The sequence below is a fragment of the Parambassis ranga genome, chromosome 6 (assembly GCF_900634625.1).
Source record: "Parambassis ranga chromosome 6, fParRan2.1, whole genome shotgun sequence".
Lineage (NCBI taxonomy): Eukaryota > Metazoa > Chordata > Actinopteri > Ambassidae > Parambassis > Parambassis ranga.
The window spans coordinates 9,109,214-9,133,360 of NC_041027.1; the positions used below are offsets into that span (position 1 = coordinate 9,109,214).

Here is a 24,147-nt window from a genome sequence, read left to right on the forward strand (position 1 = left end):
CACAGAGGAGGTATTCAGGCGCCCCCCCCTCCCGTGCCTCTGTCTGGTCTGTCCTAGTCTGGATCAGCGTGACTCAGTTAAGTCTGTTCATCTCCTTTTGAATGGCTAGGTATTGTTTCACTAGCCAGGATCCTCTTACCATGGACAACAAAGAGAGGCCGTCATCCTTACACACACACACACACACACACACACACACACACACACAGAGGAACAGAGTAGCCAGGTCGACAGCCTGAGACCAGCAGTCACTTTTCTCCCAGGCGCCTGCAGAGAGAGCTTCAGAGGAATCACATTTTCTTCAGCACTTCAGAGCATACGGTACCTTTCCTCACATGGTGGTTGGAGTTGGTGTTTTTCTCCACAACAGAATCACTCCGCCTGCTTGTTCATGTGTACTGCTGACGTAAAGTTGTTAATGGGTGTTTCCTTCTCCTGGGGCCGTCTCTTCAGGTAAGACAGAGCAAAAGGCAAATAGATGAGTACTGATGTTGTTCAATGTATAATTTTATCCTAGAAATAGTTTTCTGTGCAGATGTTGTTGTAAGCAACCTTTGATACTACATGGATGAATTTATAAAACTTACAAACAAGAATCTGAATGTTAAATGCAATGTTTACTTGCAGGGTTTTATGTCTTAGAATTTTGCCTTTTCTTCCGTACAAAGTTTAAAATGTACCAAAAAGCTGTTGGTGTTACACAGCGAATGGGATATTCAGTTTTCTTCTTCGACATTTAAATTTCATTTGTACATCTTAGGTGACTTTGAAGTTTGAAGCAACACAGACACCAGCACAAATATAAAGCACTGAAAATGCCAATACAACGTCTTTCCCACAAGCCTGCAATATTCAAGTCAATAAAGGAAGCAGTGCAATAATAATAGTAATAATGAGATCACCAGAAGAAAACATACATCCCCCCCTACAAAAACTCTAATATCTTCCTGTGACACTATTAAATAAACAATGCCAAAAAAAAGAAAGAGTTGAGGAACGGGAGGAGAACCAGGTGTTATTTTGTCTAAGTATAAAAAAAAAAAAAATACAGCAAGAGAAGGCAGACCTTTCACACTTTAAAAATGTTTTTAATAAAGACCTGGTTTAGGAAGATGTATGGATACTTGATGAGCTTTCAGGCTCATCTCCACCTTTTCTGAGAACTCTGCATCATCAACAGGATCCATCAGCCTGAGAGCTAACTGTGCACAGTCAGGAACAAAATTACACGTTCATTTCAAAGCCTTTATATCCTGTTTGTCTACTAAATAAATTCTGCTTTACCTTTTAAGCATAATATATCTATTAATCCCTAAATAGTTTTATTGTGCAGAAATAATGCACAAGAGTGAATTAAAGACTAAATGTCCTCCTTGTACAGTGCATTTCGGACTGTATAGTTTATGCCCTTTTTGTCATAATAAATCCAAACAAATGCAAAAAGTCTCATGAAAAATGTAGGATTTCTTTCATGCAATTGCATCTCTTTCACACTATTAACTTCATTCTTTAAAATTAGCACGTGTGAGCTAATCTTCTGCTGGTAAACAGCATTTGTTTACATGTACATGAGAAGCGAGTGGTTCCTCACTGCATTCTCTTCTGACGGCCCCAAACATGCTCTCTGCTTCTTTTCTCCTTTCATCACCGCTGCCCTCAGGGCTCCTCCTTTCCCTCTTCAACTCCTCCATCTGTTTCTATTAGCTGGAGTGTAGGGTGGAGTACAGAGGTCGATCACACAGGCGCAGAGCTGCAGGTGCACCTACAACACACAGCTGACAAACAGGAGTCACTCTGTGCCTGTTACAGGCTAAGCTCTCACAGGTGAGAGTCTGAGACTGTCACCGCAAAAAAGTCTTTGTTTGACTGTAGGGGTTCTTGAAGACAGGCAGTTAGTGACAAACACACACATTAACCCCCCTCTCCCCCGCTTATCTATTTCACCTCTACACAGCCCACTTACACACAGACTGCACTCCTGCTTCACCTGTGTGCCTGTGCATGTATTCTAAATCACCTTGTCTTGCTTGGCTTGTGCAGTATATTTAAAGTTTTAATATTCCATGAAAAGGACCATTTTAATTGGTGCATTTGCGTTTGCTAACTGTACGGTGTGTAAAGACACCTGGTATGTAGGCCTTGTCTGTCATACTTTGTGCAAATGAAGAGCTTCTTCAGCATTTCACTCTGCACTGCAGAAGGTGTTGAACACCATCAGCGCTGGCAGGATCATTTCAAGAGCTGAAATCTTGGTGGACATGTCGCATCTGTTACTGTCAGAATCTTAACAGCTTAGATTTTATCTCAAATTGAGAGTGATTAAGACAGAAAGAAAGTTATCAACTCAAGCATCTGAAGATGATTATAATGCACAGATTGCTTTTTTTTTCGGTGGCAAACTCCAGAACATAAATTTAATTGTGTAGTAAAAGTTACACACAGCAGCATAAATGAAGCTGCCTTAATGTGGGAGGATTGATGTCTGCTAACCATGCAGCTACAGCATGGAGGCAGTCAAAAAAAAAGCTTTAAAAAAGTGAAAATGTAGAAACACCTGTGCTGACTGACAAAGCAGAAATCTGAGCAGTATTCACTGCTTTGTTTATTTTCAGTAAACCTCTTTGCAGTTTAAAAAGAAAAAAGTGACTTTAATGTAAAAGTATTTTGGTAACTAACACAACATTACTTGTTTGCTCAAAGGTATGACGGGAATCTATGATGAGATGAAAAAATGTGTCCAACTCAGACTTAAAAGCTTCTATACAACCTATACAGAGTCTGTATATTAAGATATGCAGATTTCTGTTTATAGCATTTTCCTTCGTTCCTAATTGATTTTCTTTCTTTAAATGGGGCTACTGAATTGATTTGCTATGATAATATATAATATGTGGTGCATGGAAGAGAGGTCCTATGCTTCAGCTTACTTTGTCATGTTTTATATTTGGACACTACCCTGGCACAATTTTTGGAAATCTATAAAACATGAGTGCAAGATTTCACTATGGTCAGTTTGATAATTGTACATCTAGGCCCGGATGTCTGCCAGTCTGTGTTCCTGCTCCCTCACAGGAACAAGCAACTGAGTCATTTCAGGCCTGAATCTGTCTCTCTGTTCTCAGCAAAAGGCTCTTGGGGTGCTGGCAATGTGGTCATGAAGGTGATCAAAAGCCTTCAGATCTGTACATCTGTGTGCCCTGCAAATCCTGCAAGTGTTACAGCCCCTGTCCACCAAAGAGCTGTCTTTGACCCACATGCTCCACCACTGAAACAAAGCAGGGGACCTCTGTGTTTGTGATAATCCTAATGAACGGCACTCAGGTCAAGCAATGATAGAGCCATATTGAGAGCCCCGAGGAATGAGTGATAGAGGATGTGATCCCAGCAGAACAGAGGCAGATGCTCTTTTGACTCCCTGTCACACACAGGGAAAAATGCTAATGAATGCTCCCTGACCAACTGAGGAGATACAGACAGAGCTAATGACTCGCTATCTCTGTGGTCACCAGCAAGCCTACAGACAGCTTGTTAAATCTCACAGCAGACCAACAAGATGTTATTCGAAACGCTCGGAGGCATCTGCACAGGGAAAATGTCTGGCAATTAAAAAACTAAAGGGTCTAATACACAAAACCTGCACAGCGGCATCCCCGGTGTGCAGGTTTCCTGTTAGATGCTGGGCAGCTGTTTGTGGGGAATGACATTGACCTACTGCCTCAAAGAGACCCTCTTCTAGAAACACTAAGCATTTTTAACAAACATTTTTTGAATTGTCCCCTATCAGACATTTGGGAAATACCTTTTATTCTTATGAGATTCAAATAAAAACGCCAGTATCACGTTTGTGTGCAGCTCTGTCTCTGCAAAGTCATCTACTGACTTACTAGTTGTGAAATCTTTTGGTCTGGAGCAGGCACTTTCTGGAGCCTCTGCTGGTTGCCTAGAAACCTGTTTAAAGTCTTTATGCTAAGCTAACCGTCCCCTGCTGCTTTCATATGCAGAGTACAAGAACGAGAGTGGTATTGATCTTTCCATCTAATTCTTAGCAAGAAAGAGCAGCCAGAATATTTCAAAAATAAATATTCTATTAAAATGAATAGAATGAAAAAGATATGCTGCAGTGTTCTGTAGCATTTTGACAAAGGGGTTCATCTTCACAGCTTTTGCTGCCTCCCAAACTAATATCTGTCATCGTTAATGGCTGAAGCCAGAGTAATTGGTTATATTACGTTCTCTTCCTCTGAGAAACCTTCCATGATTAAGGAAATTATCATGCCCCAGTGCATGCTACAGATAGACTGATATACATGCAGGCTCACACACACACACACACACACACTCATCAGAGGTTACAGTGTGTAACAGAGAAATTACTCTTGAAGCTCTGGGCAGGTTTAAAGCAGTTATTTGAATGTGTATAAACTTCCACCTGGATCCTTGCAGGTCCATGCAAGTCCTGCATGTTTTTCACCCAGAAATGAACACCTGGAAGTACGATTGGATGGCTGACAATTATCAGCAGATTTATTTAATAACCGTTTTCCCATCAACTCAACGATAAGCAATTAGACTTCACAAAGAAGAACCCTCCCTCTTCCTGACATTAAGTGTCTCTCTCTTCAGACATGAAGCTTGGGGTGAATTCTGAAGCCACGTCTCCTTCATCGCTCTTTTGACAGAGTGATGCCTATAGGAGGAGCACAGAATGATTGACGCTTTGTCTCTAACCCCCCCATCCATGATGAGATGAGCACTTTGGGGCAAGACTTAGACTCGTCTGTCATGTTCAGCCCCCCCATCCCCATATTTCTCTGTGTCCAACACGTCGTGTTACAGCCGTGTGGGGGTGGAAAGCTGCAGGAGGCTGAGGTCAGTGAACTTATGGTCAGTCACTGAGGGAGGTGAACCAAGTCCAGGTTTTCTTTTATACTGGTTGTGTGGCCTGCTGTAAATGAGCATGGAAATCAGCTGAGCAGGAGCAGTGGCATTCGGACATCCGGAGTTGGTCAGGTAGTCGTGCTGCTTTGGTTTTTGGACCTAAATACAACCTGTAAGGGCACTCTGATTGAGTCATATTATAAATGTTATAGAGGGCAATTTAAGAGACACTTAATGAATGTGATATTGTTTCCTGTAAACAGCGGTTTAATCTCAGTCACTGTAACTCACCAAAACTAAAGCCACACACATAGATTTGATCTTCTCACACAGCATAACATAATGCAGCCATTAGTATCCCACTGTTACTTATCAGAGGTCATTATAATTATGGGTCTAAGTGTTAGTTTAGTAGGGTCATGTGGGAGTACCGAGTGGTTAATTCATGAAGGTCATGTCAGAGCCTGCAGGCTGTGTTCTGAGGTGTTTAGTGTCTCTGCTCCCTGGTTCACCCCCTCCTGCTGATGTAATCGTCACTGTAATGACAGTGTTGACTTTGCCGCTGGCTTCGCTGTCCCTCTCATTTTCACTGTCGTTTCCTCTCTTCATCTCTTTCACTTATGTGTCTGCTGCTTCCAAACCCTCCTTCTGCTTGAACTGGCTCAGCATTTATCATTACTATGGCCTCAGCCAATCCTCTGTGTGATTTATGTGGGCGTTTTCCTTTTGTTTCCTTCAAGTAATTAAAAAATACAAAATACAGGAAACACACATCTAATCCCAAAATGTAAAAACCACAACAACAATTTCAATTTTTTTGCAGCACAGTCTGCTTTCTGTTGATTAAGATGTTCAGTCATCTATATCAAGTCTCCAAGGGTTTGAAACAAGGCAACTGAAGTTGGGGTTCCTTAAACTTTCAAAGAGCTCTGGTAAGACAAAACTAATCATTACTATGTTTTAATTCTAGATTTTACTGGCAGCCAATGGAGAGAAGCCAACATAAAGTAGACCTACTTTCATGATTTTCTCAATTAGAAAATGAGCCACAGCTTGAAATCGTCTTCAGAGGAGTTATGCAGCTCCCTGAATGAAGCAAAAGAGACTCACAATAAAGACACAGAAGACAAATGCTTTTGACAACATACTTACAGAGTAAATGTGAGATATTAGTGCCTCTGTTTGACTACAAACAACATTTTGTGGCTAATGTAGGCTGGTTGAATTACTCAGAACTCCAAGTTTGAGATATAAGAATAGATAAGCATCATCTGCATAAAAAAATGAATACCAAATTAAATGTTGCTTACTGGTAACATATATAAAAATATGTCTGCGAACAGACCCTTGAGGCACTCCAAATTAAAACATCAGTGTCAGTGATGTCATTCCTCTCTTTGCTGTGTTTTCTGATTCACAGGACAACACAGAGCAAACCCAGATTTTGCCTTAATGAACATCTTATGGTTGATGCTTCAATGTCTGAACTAAGATCCAGCAGAGTAAAATGTCCAGTGAGAGCTTGGCTATAGGAATATCATTTAAAGAACATTCTCTGTGCTGTGCAGTTTGCAAAAGCCAAACATTAAAAAATAATCTACTTAAGGACTGGAATATCATCATAGATGCAACACTGTCTCCAAGCAATTCAAAGATTCACATTGACACCAGTAATTCCACGATCCCCAGTTTGTTTAGCTTGGTTCTCCTTTAACTCCTTGATTTTTCCTAGTTTATTTAGTCTCTGGTGTTTTGTTATATTTCCTGTTTTATTTTGAAAGGACGTTTTCTTATGTCTCTCTGTGCATTTTACATCCTCTTGTGTTTCCCTCCATTGCTCGATTGCTTGCTCCTCCCTTAATATGTTTCACCTGTGTCTTGTTATCCCTCATGTAAGTTTAAGTCTTTATGATGTTGATTCATTTATCCAGGGAAAGGGTTATTACTAGCAGCATTGTTTTAAGGCATAAATCTGTGTCCACCGATACACAGACACAAGAAAACAGGAAAAGGTCAGGATTCATGGAGACAGAGAGAAAAGTATTTGCAGAATCAGCAGTAAAGCTTGAAAATAGCAGCTATGTCTGCAATTAATGATGCAGTTTTATTCTCCAAGTAAAAAGTATGTGTGTGCGATGTTCAGAAGAATGCAGTTATTATCTGATTAGCTGAATCACCTGCTGTTCAAGCCTACAATAAAGCACTCTAGAGGGCAGTAAAGCAGAAAAGCCATGCGGACATGGTCTGTAATTATCAACTGTAATGTTGTTACTGTTGATCGAAGATGGCAGTAGTTCACGTATGAACTTGATTTACACTGCTGTTAGTAGATGAGACATTTGCTTACATCTTTCAGCTGTGCATGCTAATCAATAGAACAAGAGGTTTAATGAAGTCATGGATTATTTGGTTATGTAATTCTCTTGAAGACGCCCCAGCAACACATTTCACTCAGATTGCAACATAGAAATGTGCATTACCGTTTGATTAAATGTGTGTTTTCTACTAACAGTAGACACAAACTTTAATTAAACATGATGTTCTCAATCAAATCTTGCAGTTGTGCGTGTGTGTGCATGGCATGGCTGCAGCTGGACTGTAGAATAAAGCAAATTAACATGATTTTCTGCTTCAGGCAAATAAAAAGAAAATGATGCTTTCATTTGTGCTCTACAAGCACAGAGGGTCTAAAAGCATAAAGGCTGTGTGTTGCCTGTATGTCCACATTTACGGACCTCTGAGATGAATCTGAGTATGGTTTATATATGCTGTATATGATTCAACGTACTTTACACAGGCAGTGCTATTCTAACTGCTAACCCCTCCAGTAGCCACCAGTCCTACAGGCTGTGTAAATTACAGAATCTTAATCCAGTGTCCTTGGTGAGTCAAGGAGCAGCTGAGCACTCTGGCTGTGCTGAGCTGTTAGCAGTACAAGATTGTTGTAAACCTGCTGGGAAGTGCAACACCTCTGTGAGGCCTATTTTGATCATCAGCTGGGGACTATCACTCATTGAATCACTTCTGTCCTTTAGCTATGGAAGATCTTTTAAGATGAGATGTTTAAGGAGCAGGGTAGCTAAGAGAAGTGCTGAGAAGCTTGCTGCAGAGAACATCACTAAAAAAACATTTTCACATCACTGATGTTAACTCACAACCACTTGTTACAAGTGCTGTCTTGGCATTGTATAAAACATAAATGTTTTTTTTCTTTGGCTATGAGAATGAATTTAAGAATGGGCTGGTGCTCTATCAAACTGTTGGCTGTTTGCAAAATGTTGTGTAGTTACAATTCAGTTGACACCACTGCCGCTCAGTATTGTTTGTTTGTTTGAGTGCTTCTCAGTGTGCATAGGGTAATTAGCACCCAGGAATCTGATCTGTGAATGGCATGCTGTGAGCGGGTGTTGGTCCATTCTTTCTTCGTCTCTCTCTCTCTCTCTGACTGGTTTGTCAAGTCCAAATATCCAATATCCTGGGTTTCTTCAGCACACACCTGAAAAAAGATTAAATTAGTGGCATATCTGCAGCCTCAATTTTCTGGATATTTCTGTTATGATTCAGGTCTCAACAAGGCTTTGTGTACAGACTTAAGGCTACAATATCTAACCACTGTTGTTTTTAGATGGTTAACTTTTTCATCAATCCACTGCACTCTTATTAGCAGCCCCTAGCACTCGGCAGTAGTTAACTCAATTACGTTGCTCCATTATAATCAGTAAGAGCTTGAACAGCAGCAGCCTGAACTATCATGGAGCTGATGGTGGGCTCAGTCTTGGTTATACCCTGCTGCTTGCATGCAAAAAAAAAACTTTGCTGGCCTCAGTTTGCTCGGGTTCAGATATGAAAATGTGCACAGCAGGACACTGATTGAAAGGCAGCAATTGCAGTAATAACTGAACATGGTCACTGTGAATCCAAGATTCTGCTCCAAAAGGTCTTTACCCACAGAGAAGAGTGTATGTGAGTCATGGACAGCCAGACAGACAGACAGACAGACAGGCAGACAGACAGACAGACAAGCAGACAGATGGGCAGGCAGGCAGACAGACAGACAGACAGACACAAGCAGGCAGACAGACAGACAGACAGACAGACAGGCAGACAGACAGACAGGCAGACAGACAGACAAGCAGACAGACAGGCAGACAAGCAGACAGACAGGCAGACAAGCAGACAGACAGACAGACAGACAGACAGACAAGCAGTCAGACAGGCAGACAGACAAGCAGACAGACAGACAGACAGACAAGCAGACAGACAGGCAGACAGACAGGCAGAAAGCTTTTGTATATGAATGTACACACAAACAACCAGAGAATGAACTAAATGCAATTACAGAGAACCGCAGGGGAGCTCATGAAACAATACGCCTGTTACACTTTCAATATCAGCATTATTAACAATGCTTGGCCATTACTAATGGAAGAAAATGACTACAGTAATATGACTTTGATGATTGTGGTCTCCTTTTGATTGAATTAATGTGTTTCTGTTCATAAATGACCTTACTTAATTAATAGTGTGGTAGCTGAGTTCTGAGGGTTTATCTTTGAAGCCTTGCCCTCTGCGCAGTGTCTCTGTATCTGTGCGCTTCCTTTCCTCCACTCTGAGCCACGGTAGCACACACACTCTGATCACGATTCAGCTGTTGGCCAAAAACAAAGAAAACAGAGAAACTCATTACTGCTCTTCTGGCCTTCCAGCAGGATTTTCTTTCTTTTTTGTGGGTGGGGGCTGCAAAAACAAAAGTGTTTCTGAAAAAAAAAGGAATAAAGTGTGTCTGCGTGGCTGTATGACTTGATGTTCAGTCCTGTCCCAGATGGTGATAAGACTGCATAAATCTGACGTAGTTATGGGAGTTGGCCCTTCCTAAATATAGGTCCTTATTTGCACAGGTTTTATAGCAGGTTTTTTTGCAGTAGTTTGGATTCAATTCTCAATCCCTTTTCACTTTTAGAGACTGATAACAGGCATGTTCACCCATTCCAGTTTATTTAGATTCTGAAGTCTGTATTTAGGCAAAGTAAACAAAGTCCTGCGGTCCTGATTAATCTGTTTCTGTCACATCTCTCAGGCGTATTTCTCTTTATCAGATCTTGGCCCAAGTTGTGCCCTCATTGTCTGTCTGCTTTGCCAGAAGTCACCACTGGACATACAGAGGCAGGCAGAAGGTCTCACAGCCTCTCATCTCATAGCCAGGCAGGAGTCCAGACAATCCCTTTAGAGGCAGCAAATGGCTTTCTTTTCTTCTTCTCAGTGCCCCAGCGCCAAGAAACTTGGAAGGCTGATATGAGGAGTAATTAGTGCATAGCGCCACACTTTGCTGGAATCTTTGTGTGTGCGCGCATGTGCAAGAAAAAAAAAAGTGAGACACAGAAGCGAGTGTACAAGAAAGACAGATGGAGGCAGAAACAGAGAGCGCGTCCTTGTAAAGTCAACATGCCCCTCATCACAATTCAAACCTGAGTAAAGTGATTGTATGTGTGGTGTGTGTGGTTTTCCAGACCTCATTAGAAAAATGGATTTCCATCTTGTAAAGGTTGTTGTCAGAGGCTGTGTATGTAGTGAAGTGGCTGCTGTAAGCTCATGTGGATCATAAAGGGGATCGTCTTGTGTGCATGCAGTCTACCTGTCTTCCCTTTGACGTCACTAGCCTATGTGCTTTGCTTTCAGAACAGATGTTCCTAGAAAAGTTTTGCTAGGTCAGTGCTTGCTGTGTCTTTTATTAAGTGTGTCCCTCAGTCTGTCCTCTGAATGTCCTGGGCAGCATTTGTTGCTAAGTGACAGCACTGGACTTTAAGGTCAGAGCACAACGGCCACTGCAAAGCTGTTACAAACTTTATGAACTTCCATACTCCTGTAGGACTAATTATAATTATGATGTGATTTGTGAGAGCTGCAGAGATCTTTAATCCCAAGGAAATACGTAAATATGTAAACTTTGGTCAGGATAGAGGTCTCCTACTTGAGCTGTGTTAGTTAAATTCACTATAATTTTATGTGTATTTTGGATTTGGTGCAGTTTCTTTTGCCTCTCAGTGACTCACACTATTTTCTTCTTTGTCTGCAGTTATGGAAAATTGAAATAATTCTTATTTTGTGGAAGGTTACCGATTAGTTTTCAGCAAGGTCTTGAATGTACTTTCTGCATGGAGCACTATACTTGTTAAGCCCAAAAAGTCAGGAACTGCACATGGGTCATGGGTTAATTAGTGAATTTCACTGTCATGTTAAAATGTTGCTGACTAGTGCTAAAACAATTTCACACTAGTGCGTGACAGATTAGCTACAACCGCTAACAGGGGATGTGTATAACAATGATTGCATAATTACAAAGGCAATTGTGAATGGTGGAATATACAGTACATGGAGTGAGGAGCATGGAAATCTGCCGTGTTCTAAGCAGAAAAACAGCCAACACAAGGACCTGAATGAGTTCCACAAGGGCAGAGTTATGTTGACTGAGTAGGAGAGTCTCTAAAATGGCCTTGTTGCATGTTTACTAGAACAAAAGTGGTCCAAGGAAGGACAATTAGTGTGCCAGGGACAAGATCGTGAGTGCTCACAGATAGTCTGTGCCCATTACCGGTGAAATATGTGCATTTATCTACATGCTGATGGAAAAGAAACCAGCCTATCTTAGAAAAGTCTACAGGTAAGGTAGAATAAGAGGATGACCTCCTATAGAACCTGGACTCCTGTGTTTCATGTGGATTTTACTAGGACACAAACATCCTTTTTGAACACTGCAGACCACAGTTATTAACCAGGAGGCTTTACTGTTGCGGTTAAACACAAAAGCAAAGATACACACTCATCACTGCTGTTGATACAGACACATATTGATCACACACAGTTCCACTAAGGGGAAGTAGCGCAGTAAGTAGAGATCATTGTTAAAGCAAGGCTTCTTTTCCTGTTCTAGTGGAGACCCTTGAGAAATTCTCACCCTGAAAAACCAGCCAGGAGAAATACGTTAATAATCACACTTTGATTGGAGCTTTAATCCCCAAACGTCTGACACAATTACACATATTAACACAGGTAATTAAACTGCTTCAAGGACACACGCACACTGGGCTCCTGAAGGTTTTTTTGAAGTTATTATAACATAAAAACGGCTGTACAGTGTTTTATCAAGTACAAGCTGAAGAAACTTCCATTCAGGTGACTTCATATTCTCTGTGAGGTTTCAATAAACAGTCAACACACAAACAACTCATTGAGGGTGAAGTTAGTGTGTGAGTACTGTGACAGCTAGCTGAGCTCAAATGATGTCAGCAGGAGTTTAAGTTGGATTATTGGCGTTCTGACAGCCAGGTGAGTCACAGGAAAGTGAGAACAGTAAGGAAAGACAAAGTGATGGACAGGAAGAAAAAGGAGGAAATGGAGAAGGGAGGAATGTCAGATCTGGTGCATTGGAAGTGATCTTGGCAGGAAACCTGAGTTACCATAGCGACCTGGTGAAAGCTCTGCAGCATGAAGTGAGAGAGGCAGAGAAAGAGCAGAATAGAGAAGGAAAGACCTTGAGGTATTGTGGCTGCACAGGTCTTTCCACAGCAATATCTTTGGGTGTTTACTTTATCACTGTGCATAAACAGAGGTGTTTATCACAAGTGCACAATTACTTCTATCATCATTCATGTAGTGTTTATCTTAATGATCATGGAAACTCAGGTTTCTTCGTCTCTTTCATTACCGACGCCCAGTCGGGTTAATCAAAGCCCCGTTAGGCTCATCAGTGCACGGCTCCACAGCCTGGCAATCCCTGGTTGAAAGGATATGAAGCAGAGCTACACATCCATTTACATCAGCGTCGGCTTTGTATTGTGGACAGTAATTGGTAGTCTTTGATGAGCTGGACTGCGAGAAACGGTGACTTTAATAAGCTTATTCACCAGCATGAAGATCCAGATAGGGGGGTATGCCGTAGACAACCACACACACACACACACACACACACACATTTTCCTTACTTCAGACGACGTTGCTTTGACTTTATTTTTCTGGAGATTTATCTGAACTCTTACCATAACCACAAACTTGCCTAATCCTACCCTGAGGCCATGATAATACTTCCTCACAGACACAGACAATAACAGAGACTACTGATGCATAGTTGTTCTTCTATAGTACTTTGTGGTCCACTTACAAGAGGTGTTCAGGACAAGCACATTAGATTGGCATTGCCACAGGCAGTCTTTTGTTGAGGTTTAGGCAATTTTACTGCACTTTTTTTTATAAAAGAACAATTTTACATACGCAGTAGTAATGGACCTCTTTTTTGACTTCTCTTCAAAGTCAATGGCTTTCCAGCACCTGCATAGAGAATGCATTTCAAGTGGTTCAGCGTAACAGCCATTTGGTAAAGGCTCCCATAAACATTGCAGACATAAATATGGTAGAGGTGTACACTATGCAGTTATGTAAACAAACAAGCACAAATACACCATCATACACAAGAGGGCTCTCAGAGGATGTATCTGTGTGTAACAGGACTTGCTGGGATTATTCAAAGCTTGATATCCATCTCCCCAGAGACACAACAAAAGACGAACACTTGCCAGGACAAGATTGTCAAAGATGCAACAACAACTCCTTAGTTCCTTTCCTCAAGTCCTTTAGATAAATCTAATGTTTAGAAGGTTGGTGCATATGGCACATTATCCACTAGACAATGTGTCATCTGCACCAACAAGAAATCGCACTGTTGAATCGCATCTCAACAGTAATACTAAAATGTACTTGCCTGCATTGCTGTTCAATAATCACGCCATGATTTAGACAATAAACACTACGATGAATGATGAAACTGCATTGTTGCGCACTGACAACAAATGAGATAACAGGCAGTAGAAGTATTTTTAAAGAGTTAGAAACTGCAAAGTTGGAAGAATTGCTCAGCATCGGTAGTGCAAGGAGCAGATATTACTTCCCTTTCATTGCTCATCTTGATATATTACTGCAGGAGAAACTTCATGTTCTTTTCCATCAGATGGAAAAATGGTTATATACTTGTATTGATACTGGGATCATCAATCAACCAATGTCAATATATCAGATATTGCGTAATACAAAGTTGCCCTGGTGGTTCCATGTTGAATGTAGGTGTTTGTGTGTTCAAAAAGGTCAATGTGACATAGTGTAAAGTGCTCTGAATAGGTAGAAAAGCAATATATTTGCCATACCTTATCAGCATTTAACTGTTGTAGCCAGTAGAGACATTTTTCATCTATGGTTTGTCCCAGTTCAGTTTTTAAAAGGCACATAGAGGATCAGATAATCTCATGTTTTGTGGACAGTTCAGCTGTCACAATACACAACAGCAGCATAAAATTAAAAGTATTTAAGCATAGCTTGTATTTGAGCCAAACTGTAGCTCAGTAGTCTTAAAGTACATTGCTTTTGTCTCTTTGCATTCTCTTTCTCTTTCTGTGAAACCTCTACAGTTGTCAAGCAAAAGCATTCTTTGGCCAGTCCTCCGACCTCCTTATCACCCAGGACTTTTGTGTCCCTGTGCCTCTGTGTGTCTCTGTGTTTGCATGTCTGTCTTTGTCTGAGTATGTGTTGGTTGACTTTGCTGAAGGGTGGCTGTGTTTGTACGATCTGGAAAAGGCTTAGGAAGCGTCAATCAAACTCACGTTTGCACAACGTGACTTTACGATTTTCTCTATCCAGGCAAATGAAGACACCTTTTTACCCAAACATGGGTGGATGGGTAATAAATCATTCCATGTCCAATCACCACATGTTTTGGCAAGATTGCCATAGCATTTCCTGTTCACACACATTTCATGACCATGTGCTGTGTGTGTGTGTGTGTGTCATCTGTCTGTCTTTGTGCAGTGTCATCTGGCACCATGTGTGAAAGAGATTAAATGTTTTCCACAAAAATCTCATTTCCCTCCTGGGCTCTTCTGCTATGTATTTGTCACCATCGCAACAAATCAAACATTGCTGTTAGGAGTCCCAGAGAGGATATCCAGACCAGCCTGTGCCAGTCTGTGACTCCAAGTGTGTCTCAGAAATTAGTCAAAGTCCTCCTTAAAAGTTGGGTTGAGTAAAATGAAGCTGGAAATATGGAGAAATGTGAGGATTTCACTGACTTTTAAAAGAGCATTACTGTTTCATGGAGGGTTCCAGGGTAGACAGAGGTAACTATCTAAGTGTTTCAAGGAGGGACAACTAGTGAATTTGTGTCAGGGTCATTGGTGCCCACAGTTTCTGATGCCTCTACTGTAGTTGCAGAAAACCTTCATGCTATTGTAGAAAGGTGCCTGAACATACAGTGCATCACAAATCAGTCCATGTCCATGGTGACCTCAGCTTACCCCTCTAAATGCATGTTTATTGTTTATCTGTTGGAAGAAACAACATCAGGGTGCATTTTAGGAAGAAGGCGAGCTGACAGAGGCGGTGTGATCTCTGGGTGACATTCTGTTTGGGTCCTTGCTTTGAGTGGATGTTGCTGTGACATGCACCACATTCCCACTTTGCCCTTAGATGTCAGATATTATACAATAACAGAGGACATGATGAGGGGTCAAAACAATGAATAGTTGATAATAAGTGGGTTTAAAACAGGATGTAACAAAGTATTGTTTATCATGTGTAAGTGTGTCTAGTGATAGAACCTTTTTATTTCTGCTGCAAGTAATTATTTCCACTTGGCAATCACTACAGTAATCAGTTTCATGGTATGAAGCAACCCATAAAGATTTCTATTGTGCATGAGTGCATGTGTGTGTGAGACACTTACAAAGCACGCCGTTTGTACAGTATGTTAAACTGTCTGACAAACACTTTCCGCTGTTGGGGGGTCTCCATGGTTACCAGCAAGCATGATCCTCTAATGCTAACCGCCTCATATACTATTTAATATATACAAACACACACAGCCTACATCCTCCTCTTAAAATCAGTTTTCCTTTTTTTTTCTGTGGTTGCAATCAGTTTGGACCACCATACAGTGCAAAGTACATTTATCATTCCAAACCCTGTCAAAGCAGAACACAAAGAGTTATTATTTGTTTCAGAATGTAATAACATAAAAAAGTATCAGTTCTTTCACTCTTTCCTGATGCACTGCGCAAGGGATTAGCTTGTGTGTAGACGTATTTATGAATGAAGTGTAGGGAAGGTTGACGATTCTGAAATGAATGAAGTGGATCTATACAAAGCTTGAATCACCCATTCGCTGGCTCTGATTCACAAAACACAGACACACACACACAAACCCACACATACACAGCAAGACAAAACGGGGGTGGAGGCAGGAGATTACTGGCAGTTACTCTTTCATGAGCTAGTGTTTGTTTTTATGTCAATTAAGGAAACAAGGATTCACTGTAATGAGGCTAATGAGGAAGCACCTCATTTGGCTCTTCTACTTTAACAATCTGTCAGCGGAGGAGCAAAACACACATGCACATGTGTGCACCCATATTTTCTACACAAAGGGACACATAAAAGCAATAGTGTGCTCTGAAGTAGTCAAGGAGAAACAGAGTTAGATTGAAATTATATTATGTAAAACTTCAGAACTTAGAGTAAATTAAACTAATAATTTTCTAATTCTAATATTTAGTAAACACTCATAAGTGAATACAAAAGAAACTATTTTTACCAAAAGAAGATTTACTTAATAATAATCATAATCCACCTAGACCGATCAAACTGATTATCTAAATTATTAATCAGTCATCATAACTAATAATGACTGTAATCAGAGTCTGTTTCATGGCTGATGATGAGCACTTTCCAAATTCATTATCATCATCATGGGTATGGTTGTCTGTGTAATCTACCCCGTAGTGATGCATTCAAGTCTGATGATACTGATAAGGCTAATCAGCAATTATTGCTGGTGCATAAAGCGGCAGAGTGTGTGTGTGTGTCTGTGTCTGTGTCTGTTGCTGTTGTGCACATGTTACTGGATTGTGACTGGATGTGTGACTGGTGGTGTGTTAGCAGCCCTGCTTGTTTCCTTTGGTGACAGCCATGTCAGAGTAAGTTGAGTGCAGTGTTGGTGAGTTTGCTGTGACTAACTGCAACAGTGACCATTGTCAGTGAGGCTGTAGCCTTAGAAGAAGTCAGCTAACTTCTTAATCTTAAGAGAGGGGTTTGTTCTCCTCTGAAAACTCCTCTGAAACTGCCTCTGTCTGGGAAAGTTTTACTAAAGTAAAATTCTTCACAAAGTGAGCAACAGATTACTTCTGTACATGCAAGAAAATCCTGGATTGACATCTCACATGATGTTTATAATACACAACAAAAATAGAATATCCATCCATCTCATCAAAGTTGCTGTCACAATTATATCTTTTTAGACTGGCAACCTGTGTGGGGTATATCTGCCTCTCAGCCACTGACAGCTGGGAATCCCCCAGTGACCCTGCTCAGAACAAGCGTGATGGATGGATGGTGTCATACTGTACATGCACAGACATTGATGTCTGGAGTCAACTACTCTGCACATTTAGTGTCTCAGCATTTCTCCAAAGTCAGCCACCACTTTGACTTTCATGTGCAGTTGGAGCTAGCAGGCACAACTCTCATTGGACACTTGTGTTCATGTCTCTTAATCCTACAAACATTTTCTATAGATACTTCTTATTCATAAAATATAGCAGCAAGGCACACAATGTCTTCCTGTCATGTCTGTGATACAGCTCTGAATTGCCAAATGTCTCTCAGGCCAGGTGGTATTTGTTCAACTCACAACCTCTTAAAATGTGTGTCCTTCACTAATGGCTAACCATATTCCCATGTTGCTACAGCTGTTTGCATAGCAAATCCTTGATATGGGTGAGAGACTGAAGCCCAGTCAAATATGTGATAGCAGGTGTAGTCATGGTGGTTTGTTTTTGCCTTTCTGTTTGATTACTGTTTCTATGCTCTGCATGACTGAACACAGGGCCACCCAGCAGTACCAGCTATCTATCTTTCTGCACAACTCACACACACACACACACAAAACACACACATTTAAACAAAGTATGGGCCAATTTATTTACACCACCAGCTGTTCACACCTATCCAAACTGACTATCATAAGCACTGCAGTGTGTCTGAGACAAAGTGGACAGAAAATAGAATCTCTTTTACATTAATTAATCCAACCAGCCGACATATGAATGTGAAATGAAGTGACACTTACAGCCTGGACAGATTGTGGCTGTTTAACATTGACGTAGACCCCACATTGCAGGTCAGTAAATGGTTAACTGCCCCCTGATGAGCACACAGCAACAGTTGTGTGAGAGTGAGCATGTTGTCTGGATCTGACCTTCATTCATCAGGTTGTTTATTCACCCAGGACTACATAGATTCCAGCCTGGCAGCAGGGATGGGAGAACAGTTGATGATGGATTAACAGAGGAAGACGCTTGGATTGGTTTAAAGCCAGGAGATGAACTCTGTGATTTGCTTCATCATGCATCCCTCACCAAACCTTCACTTTACTTTTCTGCTTCGTCTCTTATTCTCCTGCTCATCCTTCAGTGTTCTGTTGTTTTTTTCATATTTAACAAGCTTTTATCTGCATCTACAACCACACATTTGCACACATCCAAACCATTATCGCTCTAGCAAGCATTTTATCAGTCTTTTAATTCCTGTGTTTCCTATTATCTGTTCTATTTTTCTTCGGAAACAATGAAGCTCCCTCTGCCAGGTCCAAGTCATCTATTTCTCTCTATCTCACTACTTTTCTCATGCTCATCTGCATGCTGGTCTCTCTTTACATTCTCTGTGTCTTTCTCCATTCATTAATTCGTTCTCTGTGTCTGTCCCTTGAGTGGCTGTGTGTGGAATATAAACCTCACAAAGGGAGGACATCATGTGATATTGTCTTTCCCCTGTTTGCTGTGATTGATGTGCCTTGTTATCCTGCATACACTTGGTTCTCTTGAGAAGGCAAATGATCAATATGCTTAGTATAGACTCTCATCACTAACACAATACTTCAAATGTGCTCGTAGATCAATAACACTGATCCCACTTAATTTACATCTAGCTGACAAAAGGCACTAATCCCACATGTAGCTTCTATAAACGACAAATGGTTAAAACACACAGGATGAAACTTGTTGATTCCGTTCACAACTGTATTGTCCATCAGGGTTGCTGTAGCAACAGGGGCACCTCTATCTCCCACGACTTCATCCAAGCTCCTCCTGGGGGATCCACAGCAGCTCCCAGGCCAGCTGTGAGATACCTCCAGCGAGTCCTGAGCCAGCCCTGTAGCCTCTGCCCAGCTGACCCTGCCTGCTAGACCTTTTAATGGGAGGCTCTGTGGGGGAGCCTAGTAACAGATGTCTGAACCACCTCAGCTGGCTTGTCTAAATGTAGAGAAGCAGTGGATCTGCATTAATACTCTGATTTGCAAGCTTCTTGATCACAGAGCATAAGCCTGACTGCCCTGCAGAGAAAACTAATTTTAGCTGCTTGCATTTGCGACAGGTGGTGTAGTAGTTCAGTGGTTGGCACTGTTGCCTCACGGCAGAAAGGTCCTGGGTTGTGGCTGTGCTCCAGTGGGCGTAACAGTCACCAGAGGTTTGTAAATGGTGGCTGGGGTCTGACTGCTGCCCTCCCTTGTTTAGGTGGTAGGTAGAGGGTACATATATCCCTGTTAAGGTGAGTAAAAAACTACATTATTTTAGGTTTTTCTGGTGGCAGAGTTGACAGGTGAACACCTAGTGTTTTGGGTTTTTTTTTTAATTTATTTCAGGACTTAATTGACTATGCTATGGCAACATATTGGGTTTTTGATAAAATACAGACCATTAACTAAGCCAGATGTTCTCTTGTCTCTACTTATCTTGACTAACAAACTGCAGCAAGGATAATGAATGTATTTAGTCACCATGTCTTAAATAAATCCCATCTCCTTACTGCTGTCATCTATATGTTGTCTTTTATGCGATCATCTCTCTTCTTTGCAACAACTACCTATCTCCCTCTTCATACTACCTCCAGTACCTCTGTCTTTGACTATTGCTTTAAAGAGGCTTTTGCACTGCTTACTGGGCAACAGGCCAGCAGAGATCTTTATTGATGGAGAAAGAGAGAGGACTTAAGAGAAGTGGGGACTGAAGGAGTTGTGTGGAGGTGGTCTGTGGGATTGCCCACAGGGTTCCTCCTGCCAAGGCAGCACAGAGGAGTGTTTTGTGTATTTCGGTTAGTGGTCCCATGCATCTAAGCAAGCAGCAGAGGACCAGTCTGCCACATCACAGAATCTGTTGTTGAAGCTCTGCTGCCAAGGCTAACAGTGGGCCCTCACAGCCATCTGTCTCCATACACTGACCCACTCCCCTCAGCTGCTTTACAGAGGTGGAGATCAGCTGAGCACTAAAGGCAAGATACACTAATATATGGCACAGAATACATTTCAATCATTGCAGTAGCTATGATCTGGTTAAGGGGGCATTGGGTTTAAATAGCATCATATTATCCCATAGCCCACCTCATTACAGGCTGCCTCCAGACCCAAGGATTTTCTAATCAAAGCCGGAATCAAGCCCATACTTTATATTTGACCTGCCAATGACCCCATAGTATGTCCACATTGTGATAGTCAAGGTCAGTCACCCTCATTGTTCTGTTCTATAATGGCCTTTTCCCTCTATATGTGCAGACCAGGGTGCATTGTTTTGCACAGGGTGGGACTGTTACAGATATTAATAACACGCACACTGTTAGCTGGCACTGTATGAGGACTTTGATGACACAGAAGCAACATTTGGAATTTCTGCAGGTTGGATTTGGGTTAATAAGATAAGGTAAGATAAAACTTTATTAATCCCGGAGGAAATTCTTTTGCCAGAGGTTTCACAACTGACAATGGACCATTCCGATTCATGGTAAAAGCATACAAACACGATCATGTCTGGGGTGTCCTCTTTGTAAAGTCTTCTAAAAAGGCATTATAAAACTATGTGTAGGTCACACCTGGGAAGTGTTGACTTTGGCAGTAACTTATAATGCAAAATGCACCCTCTGCCCAGCATGTGTTCTGCTGTTCTAATGTGCTTCTTCCTTAAAGTCATGCAGTGTTGCATTCATACACAAACTCACACTTAGTTAGTATTTAGTATTTTTTGGAAGCTTGCACACTTGCGTTTTTCTTAGTTGGTGTCTTTGAAGATAGATGATAAATGACTTGAGCTGCAGGCTGTTTTGTATACAGAGGACACGGTTTTATAAGTTTGAATCTATCTCCAGCCACAATGGCAAGAAAAGGATGAGATGCAAAGATCTATTGTCTTAAATAATGTATTTATCTTCTCTTTATACCAAAGTCACTGTTGCATTATAGAACCTTTTCAATTATGAAAAGACTTGTGGCAGAATTTTAAATTTCCTGCACTTCAAGTAAGGCAAGTGTCAACAGCTGGCCCTCAGTGAACCTCTACTCATTCTAATTGTTTAATAATGAAAAGGAATGTAGTGTTGGCACATGAATGGGCATTATAAATGTAAAATATTCAGCTACAATACCATTTAAAATTGTTGCCAAAATGTTGGCACAGAGGAAATTTTCTAAATCATTCCAAAAAGTGTTGGATGTCTTTTTAATTCAGGGCTCTACTCAGGACAACCCTGAGTTTTGGCTTTTCAAAATAAAAGCATCTAGTTTACCTTAGATGGGTGTCCTCTGTTCCATTTATCATACGTGCTTTTATTTTGGAGGCAGCCAGCCACCTGCAGCGGTCGGCCTGCTGCTGGTGCTCATGAAGAGTTTGGCACCATGTTCGCCTCCTGCAACAAGCCGGTCAGGTAAAGCTGTTTGCATCCTAACAAACAGGCTAATGTTTGGTACATGGCAGTATTTACGCTTGTAGTTTAGGAAGAAGCGGTACAAAACCAATGTTTACCTACGTTTATTAAAAATGGCGACACGTAGTTGGTGTTCAGTGCACATATTTATGTATATCATGTATTTTTACATCAACGACAGCGTTAGTTTTATGGTATTATGCACAGTTTCTTCAAACACAGGTGTGATTAATAACATGGCTGCGTTCCACCTACGTGTAGCCTATCATTGCAATGGTCCAATGTGATTAAACATGCCACCACACAGGCGATAACCACCTGGCAGCCTAATGGAGCAGGACCGTTAATTAAGTGGATTCATTAGTTACACTGTGAGGGTAAGCCCTAAAAATACAAAGTATTAGCAATAAGATAAAAGTCATTACTTCACTCTTTTCACTTAGTGAGGCTTTAATTTCTCTTTTTTTTTAATAAAATTCTTGTGTTTACATGCTGTAGGGTCAGGATTTGTTCAGATGCTTCACATTTAACTCAGGATGGAAATCAGCTGCAGTGATGACAGGGTACAGTAGAATTTACAAGATGTTGTATCTTGTAAATCCCTAAAAATGGCTTTGTCAAACACCGTGTATTCTGAATGTGTGTTGGGTGCTAGCTTATTAACATAATTCAAATGGGAGGGTGGTAAGTTTTACTTGTTTGTCCCTTTGCTGTTAGCATGTGTAAAATCTTCTCCTTGCAGAGATGCTGCAAGACAACAAATACTAAACAAGTTGAGTACTGATGGTGTGTAGCACTAATGAAGCTGATTACTGATCGTCAGGCATTTTGATAGCTTACTAATTGTTTCCTGTAAAAAAAAAGGGGGGGGGGGGGGGCATCCCCTACTGACAAGCCCAGCAGCCCCCCCACATTAGTTTTGCCGAGAAGTGGAAGGAAGGGACGGAAATATTATAGAAGCACCGTCAGAAACACAGAAGCGACACAGCAATGACAGCTACAGCATGCTGATTGTTTTTACATGCTGTGTGTAGCTGTGGCCCGCTTACATTTTGGCACATTCTTAGACAGATGTGGCTGAAATGTGCTCTACATATAGTCAGCAACCAAAACACAGCAAAAAACGGTGTGCTTCATCGAATGCCAGTGGCTTTAAAGAAAAAAAAAAGGCTAGCTCAACTGCACAGCTGTCATGCAACAGTTTAAGAATTTTCACAATTTTGTTAAGCTGCGACTGTGACTTTTTCTTCTTGGATAGCTCAAGCAGGCCAGCAGCCAACATCCATTTCAGTTGACAGTAGAAGGCTCTTTCCATAATCTAAAATACATTTCCTGACAATGTCCTTCATATTAATGCGTTGTCTGTGAATTGATTGAATTATTCTTGACTGGTAGACATTAACAAGCAAAATAAAATAATGTCGTTGTTAAAAATTGATAGGGGCGAGTAAAGTTCACTGTTGAGTTTAAAGACATAAAATGTGTGCAGGGGAGGAGGCTTAATGACACCATCAATCACTGTAACAAAATCAGGGAGTGTGTCTTTAATCCCAGGTTTAGAGTGTAATGGGATCATTGGATAGTGCGCTGCCACTGAATGTTAGATGCGCTTTGGCTAAGTAGCGCTGTCACATACAAGGACTCTTTCAGAAAAATATCACGTCATGCTATGTAGATGCTATGTCCTGTGCCACATTCTCTGTCACAACACTGATGAATCACTGTATTGAGGTACAATGTAGGCAGTCAGCCGCTCTATCTATGTCTTATTAAATGGCTCAGTGCTGTGCTCTGTGTTTCTGAACTCTCCTCTGTGTTTGATATCTCATTTGGCATTCCCTCTGTGCGCAGCCCTCGTTATCGTATTCCTATGGAGTGCACTGGCATTTGACATGCAGACACCAAAGACTCTGGCAGCATTGCAGATCAGCTGCCTCTCACAGCAGTACTCTGGCTCCCTCTCACATTAGGTCTTTTCCTCTTTATGCTGTCTTGTCTCTCCCATATTCCTCAAATTGTTGATGGACCTGAGGGACTGGAGATGTCACTTGGTTAAGCCTTAATTTGATTTTAATCAACTCGCTGTGCGTCTGAGCTTTCTAGGAGTGTGCATCTGTGTATGACGCTGTGTGTGACAGTGAGGCATGGCGTGCATTTTGACATTTGCGATTTTTCTCATTTGTATGGACACTCTGATGACATCTGTTGTTGCAGATGTCACGAGCATGAGCGTCGCATGAGTCTGACAGCATACTGATTTCTAAAGAAAATAAAACTGCTCATCATCATGACGGGAGTTTCTCATGATGTTTTTTTTTTCCAAACGCTGAGTTTTTTGTTCACCGTGTGTGTGTTTTATCCTCTATGCTTGTATGACAGCTCTTTGATAGGGCTCTTGCAAACTTACATTAACTCGTTTTACAGCTCCACCAACTGCCAACTCTGGTTTCAGCTTTCACCATAGCAACAAAAAGCACATCCTAGCTG

At 41.2% G+C, this 24,147-nt stretch overlaps 1 protein-coding gene across 9 annotated transcripts in view; it reads left to right on the forward strand.

Moving 5' to 3' along the window:
• The first annotated feature begins 324 nt into the window (after window positions 1-324).
• shank3a (SH3 and multiple ankyrin repeat domains 3a) overlaps window positions 325-24,147 on the forward strand; it is a 151,601-nt gene continuing 127,778 nt past the window's right edge. For 4 of the 9 annotated variants that reach the window (XR_003670879.1, XR_003670874.1, XR_003670880.1 and 1 more), the window contains exon 1: window positions 4,937-5,050. The gene's annotated coding sequence lies outside the window, so the exon portion shown is untranslated. Of the gene's footprint in view, window positions 454-4,890; window positions 5,051-24,147 lie in introns of those variants that run through there. The other 5 variants (XR_003670876.1, XR_003670881.1, XR_003670878.1 and 2 more) reach the window with 5 other exon arrangements.